Genomic DNA, 8,917 nt, shown 5'->3' with positions numbered 1-8,917 from the left:
TGCTTATTCCCCATGCTTCGCGCGTTGGTGTACAGGCATTTCAGGGAAGTAATTGAGCCTGCAGGTTTCCCAGGAGGGGTGAAAGAGGACCCTCCGTGATCATATCCTATCCTCACTTCCCCACTAGCATACTCCCGCTGGAAGCCGTCTGGCATTGGCTGTGTGGTACTGTTCGCCGTGTCTGTTTGACACTCCCCTTCCCCCTTCTCGTCTAGTTTTAAGGCCTCCTAACCAGATTGGCCAGCCTTTTGGCAAAGAGACGTGTGCCCCTCTTGCTGAGATGGATCCCATCATTCCCCACTAGGTGGTGGTCATAAAACAGAGTCCCATGGTCATAGAAGCCAAAACCCTGTTGCCAAGCCCAGCGGCGCAGCCAGTTGTTAATCTGCCATATCTGCCTTCTCCTCTGGGAATCCATTCCCCTCGTTGACAGGATAGAGGACAACACTACCTGGACTCCCATACCTTTGATGGCCATCCCTAGGGCTCTGAAATCTCGCTTGATATCCCTCAGTTTCCCCATGGCATCATTTGTGCCCATGTGAAACAGTACCAGGAGGTAATAGTCAGACTCCTGAACAAGCCTTGGGAGCCTCTCTGAAACATCCTTTATTCAGGCCCCTGGCAAGCAGCAGACCTCTCTGGATGAGGGGTCCGGTCTACACATCGGTGCCTCCGTGCCCTGCAGCAGGGAGTCACCCACGACGATCACCCGCCGCTTCTTCCGGGTGCTCCTTTTCTCCTTAGGGGGAGCAGCCTCAGGGCTTGGACCTGACTGCCTCTCTGTAGACAGCTCCCTAGATGGGCCTTGGTTCATGACCTCCTCTAACTGGTCCCCAAGTTCCAGGGCCTCATACCTGTTGGATGTGGTCACAGGTGGAGGTGAGGTGGGCCGTGGAAGGGTTCTTCTGCCACCTCGAAGAGGGACCTGTTTCCATTGTTGTTCGTCCCTTGATACTGTTAATTCTGCTCCCTCTGCCCTATGGCAAGAGGGTACTGGATTTACAGACTGAATCGGGGGGTTCTCAGAGTCGCTTTCCTGGGAAGACTCCAGAACACAGCTCCACCAGTCTATTTCTTTTTCACATTCCCTGATGTCCCTCAGCCTTTCTACCTCCTCCTTTAGCTCCACCACCAGGCTGAGCAGGTCGTCCACCTGCTCACACCTAAGGCAGGCTGTGTTTTTGCTACTCCCTGGTATCATGGAGAGGCTCAGGCATTCCCCACAGCCAGAAACCTGGACTGCTGCATGTTTCTGTAGTGGTTCAGTCTGCATCGCCACAGTCTTCCTGGTGGAAGCTCTCTGCCGAGTGGAGACCATGGCTTCGCCTGATCTCCCGCTGCTGGAAGAGTCTGTGGAGAGAATTCTTTTCCACACCTGGGAGGAGACTCCCTGCCCCCCTGCCTGCATGAACTGCCATGCCACGCCCTGTCTATTTCAACTTACTACTTTAGGTGAGAAGCATCAACAAAGAGCCTGTTTGACCGTACAATTGCTACTGGTTCTTTAGTATTCTTCCTGTATATTGGGCTAGGAGGCGTATAGAAACATTGAGCATTTCAGGATCCAGACTCTTTCTGCCTTCACTTTGTTTTGCACGTGAACATAGGTAATGTGCTCCTGAGATCTGTCACTTGTAGAATAGCCATCTGATGTTGCATGAGTGTGTACAGTTCTTTCTAAGTGGTAAATCTTATACTGGATATACATGCTAGATTAACATCATATGTAGCCTAATGGCTTTTTTCCTGATTTTATATCATAAATCAATGGGAAATATAAGAGATCAAGGTGATATCTTTTAAGTTTCATGGTTTCTGTCAGTAGTTGGTACTTTATAGCCCAAATCAGAGACACGTGTGTCATTTTTGGTCAGAATTGCATGCTTTTCTCACTTTAGTCCTAATAATCTTCAGTAGAGTGTACTCAACTAATGATAATATTGTCTGGGTCATATAAGACTTGCTATGATATTTCATTAATATATGAACCCTCAGTGGAAGATTCTAGCATATGAGTAAAATCATTGAAAGATTACAAAGCCAATTAAGTATTTTTATCTTTTTATTTGTGATATACAAAAAGCTAATATTCTTCCAAATTCTTTACATCCAGAAACGAAAGCAGTGCACTAAGTTCTTGTTCATGTAGCCTGTGTATCATAAGGCATATGAGGCAGACTTCTCTTATAGGAGTAATAGAGATAGGGTTGCTATGTGAGATGAGACAGTTTGAAGTGCTACTGTAAATGGAGAAAGTAATGATGTGATGGGATTATTATAAAATGACATAGAATAAATGCAAATAGCTGTTAGCTCTATTCAAGAAACCTAGAAATGCCATAGGTAAGTTCCAAAGACAAGAGTGGGTCTCCTATGCTAACTTTATACTCAATGACTGCATCTCTGATTCTGTGATTTGACTGACTAAAAAACATATTCTAGATAGTTTTGGAGGCTTATCCTGTGTGACCTCCTGATTTAACTTAATTCAGCAGTATTCATCACATGAAGAAATATCCATAGGTCACGAACTAACCAAAAAGTCAGGAGTTTTCTGAAGAGAAAGATTTAATCTCTGCTGCTCCTCTTCCTAGACATTCAGATTCGGTGGATGCAATTAAGGTAGGCTTGCTGTTTTGATTCCTACTAGCGTGGATCACAGGCAAGTCAGCCAAAGATGGAAGGATTATATGGGTGTGTTTGGGTGAGAGGAAAATAGGGTGGTGTTTCCATTGCTTCAACCTCTTGTTTTAAAAAATAAGCCCTAGTGTCACTGGTTTCCAGAGGAAAGTATTTCACTCTCCAGAAAATGAGTAGAATGTTTCCTATGCTTAATATTGCCAGTTATCAATTGTATGGGATTTTTTTTTTGTGAGCTAGAATGGCCTGATAATATTGAGAGCTCCATCCAAAGCATTTTCTACTGATAGATGATCTATATAGAATCCTACTCTGTAGGTTTCAAAAGAAAGGATACATGTGAGCTTTGTTTCATTGGTCAGATATCCATCAGTATGTGCAGTATGGGTGGGTGTAAATGCTCACAAATTCTGATTTGGTGTGCAGTCCTGGAAATCCTACAGCTTTGTAAAAGGAACCTATGAGTTGCTGGCAGGCAGTTATTTCTGGCACTTGGTAGGGAAAAAGAAATCAAACAATTGTGACATTTGAGAGGATTGTATAAATATGGTAGAAAAATCGACTTCTCCCTGTGACTGCTTATCTTTTCTCTTAGCTGGAGTGGTTTATCTTTATGTTGGGGCAAGTTCATTGAGTTTGCTTCAGGATGATGCAGCTGCCACTGCTTTCATGCATTCATGCTAAGAACAAGCCAAGCTGAATAATAGCTTTAATTCCTTTATTCCTCAACCTGTGGATTGAGGATAGGAAAAATCATTTATTGATGCAGTAGGTTTCACCTCTGGGCTCATGTTTTGGTTTAGATCACCAGATAGGTGTGTTGGTCCCTATCTACCCATAGAAACATGAATGTTTGAGAAAAGTATTATTAGTTTGTGTTTATCACCCTTGCCAAATCAAACTTCTCCCCTATAAATCCCTAGCAGACACTTGCTATAGCAGAAAGCACCACATCACTTGGCACATGTGAGCTTCTGCCCTGGAGTACACCAGAGGTGGAATAATAGATATGTTTTATTTGTGAAGTAACGTACTCTGGTACTCCAGGGTTGTCTTTACAGAAATCACTCCAGCAACTCCTGTGGGATTGTACCTTGTTTTGAGTGTTGTTGCATGGATGTATGAGAGGATACTTAATTTTGTGCAAGTGTGGGTCTGGTTAGTTTTACTAGTCTCTTCTTTTCAGGAATGTCAAATTCAAATAAGATATATGGGAAAAGTAATTCCCTGGCCATTCTTAAAAGCAGGCATCTTTTCTTGCTGTGACCTGGAGTGTACTAACAGGTATCCAAGGGATGAGCTGTTTCTCTTCATCCTTTTTTCATCCCTTCCTCTCACTCTTTCTTTGAATTTCATAGTGACAGCAAGATAAAGTGATATATTAATCATTGTTCTATTTTCCCATCTTTGTTCCCTTTATTTGCTTTTTTACTCTTTTAGTTATCCTTTCTTGTTTTTATATATCAGAGATGCTACTGTTGCTGTTCCTAGAAGACTATTTTAAAAAGTGTATTGTAAACATAACTGGATACAGAAAAATAAGATGTGATTGCCTGATTAAGCACTGTTCTGTACCTCATGTCAAAATTTTGATGGTTAAATCCTCTGTGTAACCTCATTTCCTATCTCTTTTTCCATGAGTGAAGTTTCTTAAGCACTTCATCTTCTGGGCATGGTCAGAACTGGGTAGGATCTTAGAGTTCTGAGAAACTCGCTGACAGGTTAAAGCTTCTCTGGGATTTATGAAGTAGGTATTTCATACTTTATGTATGAAGATGTGCTGAATTCTGTATAAATGGTAGGAAAGTGTAGGGATTGGTCTACTGCCAAAAGGAATAGTTGGAGGTACAGCTATTTAATCGTGCTGGAAATAATGGAATTGCTTCAGAAGAAGCAATTGCATAGCTGTGTTGTAGGCTTGGCTGTTTCTTGGTAGTTAAGGATCTAACTGAATTGCATGTATTGAGAAATGCATTCAAGTTTCCTTAGGCAGAAGGGAAATCTGAGAAAGCCTCTCCTACTTTTTATGGTACTAGGAAAGCCCATTTGTAAAAGATCTTTCAGTTCCAACGCTCCCTATCATAAAATGCATGATCACAGAACATGATCACAAAAGCTTCCTCTGGAGATCAACTTGTCCAACCCTCAAAGCAAAGTCAGCTAGAGCAAGGTGTTCAGTACTGTCCAGTTGAGTTTTCAATATTTTCAAGGACAGAGATGCTGCAGACTCTGAAAAACTTCTCCTTGTGTTAAAACACTACCACCAGTTAAACTGGTGGTGGTTCTTGTGTTCAGACAGGGTACAGAAAATGTCTTTACTCCTTCCCATCAGACCTTAATAAACACTGATAAGATCATCCTACAAGTCTGCTATTATCTACATTTAACAGCTCCAGGTATTGTAGCCTCTCCTTACTGAATGATGAACCGCAGTTGTCTTTGTGGCTCATGTCCATCTTGTAGGATGACACTCACTCTTTAAGGAAACCATTAAAAGACACTCGTAGGAAGAAAATCATCTTGGTGGTATTGCTGAAACCCGAAAAAAAATGGAAAAAAGGCACGTGACAGAGCTGTTACTGAGCAATGAGGGTGGATGGTACCCACCCAGTGACTACCATATATTAAAACTCTAATTCTTGCTTTTAGATCTTACACTGAATTTTAAGTAGGTCTTACATTACAACAACTACTAAGATTAAGCACCTTTAGGACAAGAGTTTAGGAAAGCCAAAAGTAGGTCTTGCAGGGCTCCTAGTTCTTCTTTAACAGTTCTTGTACACTTCAGCTTCTGTTACAAAGCTAATCAGTTCCATGTGTATTCAGTCTCAGTGGTAATTAAGAATTAAGCAACAAAACCTTGTACATCATATATGGCTTTGGGATTCAGTATTCTGACAGGGGGAAGGTTCACTGCAAAGGCATGATATTCAACAATCAATTCCTTATAAAACAGTCTTACTGCCTGACAGACCTGTGGAGGGGAGAAAAAAAGGTAAATATGTTTTTATTTTGCAAATTCTTGATTTCTAAATAAAGAATCAAGACTGAATGAAAAAAATATTGAAATATTTCCCATTCTGATGGCAAAAGCAAAATATATCCAAACCCTACAATTGCTCTATGGAGAGTGGCTATATCATGTATTTATATGCTACCGAATGGGGCTTTCTAGGTTTATTCACCCCAGTATGGCTGGTGCTAAATGTACAAAAATAAACCCATCCTCAAAAGATTGCAATGAAAGGATAAAGCATGAAACAGATGGCCGGTCCTGCATGGGGAATGTTAAAAATAAGAGGAAATTGACTGGCACAGTAGGCAGTGGTCTTGGCACGCGGGCTGCTTAACCAGGGACACTTTTTTAAATCATCATGGCAGAAAAGAATTTTTCAGGTTAGCTCTGAAATAGCCTAATGAATTAGCTCTTAACATGTACAGGGCATGTTCTCATGGGCAACAAGAATGAAAGCATGAAGGAAGTTTGTTGTAGATTGATGGGAGCAGTCAGTATCTCAGTAGCATTCATCACAAAAGTGGTGTGAATACAAGGTAATGATCACAGCATGTGGAAGGAGGAACTGGTAGGTGCACTGCAAAGGAAGAGATGCCATCCAAGTGATGGGCTAGGAATAGCTTCAGGGTAGTGAGGGTTTTCTGATAGCTTTGAGTGGACATGACTGGGTTAGCCATTTATCTGGCCTTGATTATAGTAGTCAAGATGCAAGGGGGAAACTGGATCAGGCTCTTAACTGGTGCAATGGATAAGAAAGACCTGATAATCTGCTATACTGTAGTGTGTGTTTAAGTGAAACATATAAGCCTCTTGAAAGTAGGCTCCATAGAAAGAGCACTGTACCTTTGACTGTTGTCCTGCAAATGCCACCATCAGTGTTTTTAAAATACAACAGGACCATGAGATACAGCCCAAAGAAAGCAATCAGTGTTTTTCTAGCTTTGACTCTTTTTAATTACATACAAACTTGATTTCCTTAACTGGTTATTTTTGAGAATGTGATCTTTTGTGCTGTTTTGCTTTAGAGCCTTCTCTCTGGGAAGGAACTATGTAACCCCTTGTTCTTCCAGTGTGTGGCAAAGCAAAATGTCTGCCTTAGGATCCAGCAGCTTCACAAAACTGGGTCAGATAGCTTGAACTATTTTTAAAATGATAATGTTCCTCCTTCAGTTTGCTACTGCTAGTAGGTATTACAGTGTGTTTTAGTAGTAAACTGATTGATTTGTTAGTGCTGTATAGACTTAATTCTGGGAGAAAAAAAAATATGTGCTTCAGAAGTCTGAATTACTCAGATCTCTCCTAATTGGTGAAAGAGAATGCTGAGTATGGATGGCAGATGTTTCCTTAATTAATATCCTACTGGGTTAATCAGCAGAACCTTGGGAGCTGCTATGAGACTTTTGATGTGTTCAGAGAATCCTAGCCTTGATCTATAGACTTCTCTTTAAATTTGTGCTCATAACTGTTTTAACTATTTGGCTGTGTGATACTTCCAAACAGTAGAATCTTTAGTCACAAGTTATCTTTTGTGTAAACTAATCTTGTGAACATTTCAATGACATTTGTGTTTAAAACTTGCAGCAAATCTTGCATGCAAATTGAGCCCTTCTCTAAATTTGAGCTTAATTTCTTAGAGATTAAAAAAAAAGACTTAGTTCAGAATGTTTGCCTTTCAATATATTCAATATATTATTTTAAATTTTGTGAAGTCTGTTTTGCCATAAGTAGGATTGATATTCAAATTTTGTCACAGGCCTAATGGCACACATTAGAACCACATGTGCTCTCACTGAAATAGAGCTCAGTCAGGAGAAGCTCAAAACTCTGGCTTTCACAGACCAAAAACCTGAAAAAGGCATTCATTTATAAGCTGCTCTGCTTTCATGGCAGTGTTTCTGTAGTTTCTGAAAGCGAAAAAAATGAGCTTTTCACTAAAACAAAATAGAATATGAGAAAGTTTCTCTATTTTTTTTTCATTTTGTAGAAATCCATATTTTAGACATTCAAATTTTTATCAATTAGTATTTTTTCAGAAAATGTTTAAAGGAAAATAAAGCCCTAGCTGTAAACTTGTTTTATACTAGTGCATCTGGAGAGGAGTAAGAGGATGTAAGAAGTACTGCAGAACTGCTTTCATGTGCAAGTTGGTAATGATTTCCTACTGCAGCAAAACACCCATGGGCTTCCCAAGTGTCCTAGGACAGATCTAAGTTTCCATGGTTGAAAAGATCGTGTTTTCCAAACCAAATTCTTAGCCCTTTCTAAGAAAGTTACTAAGGTTCTGCAGGTTTTAATTGTATGTAGTTGAATTTGGCTCTCAATTCGCTGTTCCTTCCTGGAGGAAAGTCATGAATAGGTCACAAGATGTGTCACAGCAGGAGAGTTGAAAAAATAAAGGGGGCAAGGGGAGAGTAGCAGAGCATTTTATGTTTAACAGCTCTTCCTTGCTGTATATGGAGGGGCTTAAATAAAGGACCTCTAGTCATTTGTCTAGTGGGCACATCTGTGTATCTTAGTTAACTTCTGTGGTCTGCAGCAACGTGTTCCACAGAGTATGACTCCACAAAGTGCAAAGAGGCACTGAACCCAAGCTTCCTTCTTTCATCCTGCTTCTTTCCTTCTGGAGCGGAATTTCATCATTTCTCTTGAACTTCTACAACTGCAAAGTGGAGGCAAAACTTGCCCTTAGTGAGTAGGAAGTAGAAATAAATGTTATGCTACCCAGAAGGGTGTTTTTGGAAGGACACACCACCTGCAATAATAGGGAAGAATATTGATTCTCACTGGCTTGTACTTTTCACTGTTTTTTTTAAAAAAAGTTTCTTAATACAGTCAGTAATAGTGGGCAAATATCTTTCTCCTTTCCCAGTCAGAATTACATTGAACAGTTTGGGCTGTAACACATGCTTCAGTGAGTGACTTGAATTCTATTTTTTATTTTTATCATAAGGGTCCGAGTGATCTGCAAGGTAATCTTAATCTATGTGCTGTAGGTTTGGAACTACAGCCGATCCTCACCAGCGTCCATGCATTTTTTTCTTCTCATCTGCAGCAATACAGCATTACATGTGCAGACTGTCACCGTTGATCTAATTCTGAAACCGGTCAGTAGAGATATATCCATCTAGAATCAAATTCAGTTAAGTTGTCTTGGGGCGAGGGAGTCAGAATGAGTGCCAGGAATAAGTGGGTAGCTCTTGCTGATATTGGTTGGAGTTTTAAAGTGAAATAAATAGTTTTCCTCCAAATCAATTGCTT

The sequence above is a fragment of the Tinamus guttatus genome, unplaced genomic scaffold (genome assembly GCF_059628265.1).
Source record: "Tinamus guttatus ecotype Peru unplaced genomic scaffold, ASM5962826v1 Tinamus_guttatus_pri_ptg000298l, whole genome shotgun sequence".
NCBI classification, from domain to species: Eukaryota; Metazoa; Chordata; class Aves; order Tinamiformes; family Tinamidae; genus Tinamus; species Tinamus guttatus.
Note: the sequence above shows the minus strand (reverse complement) of the source record.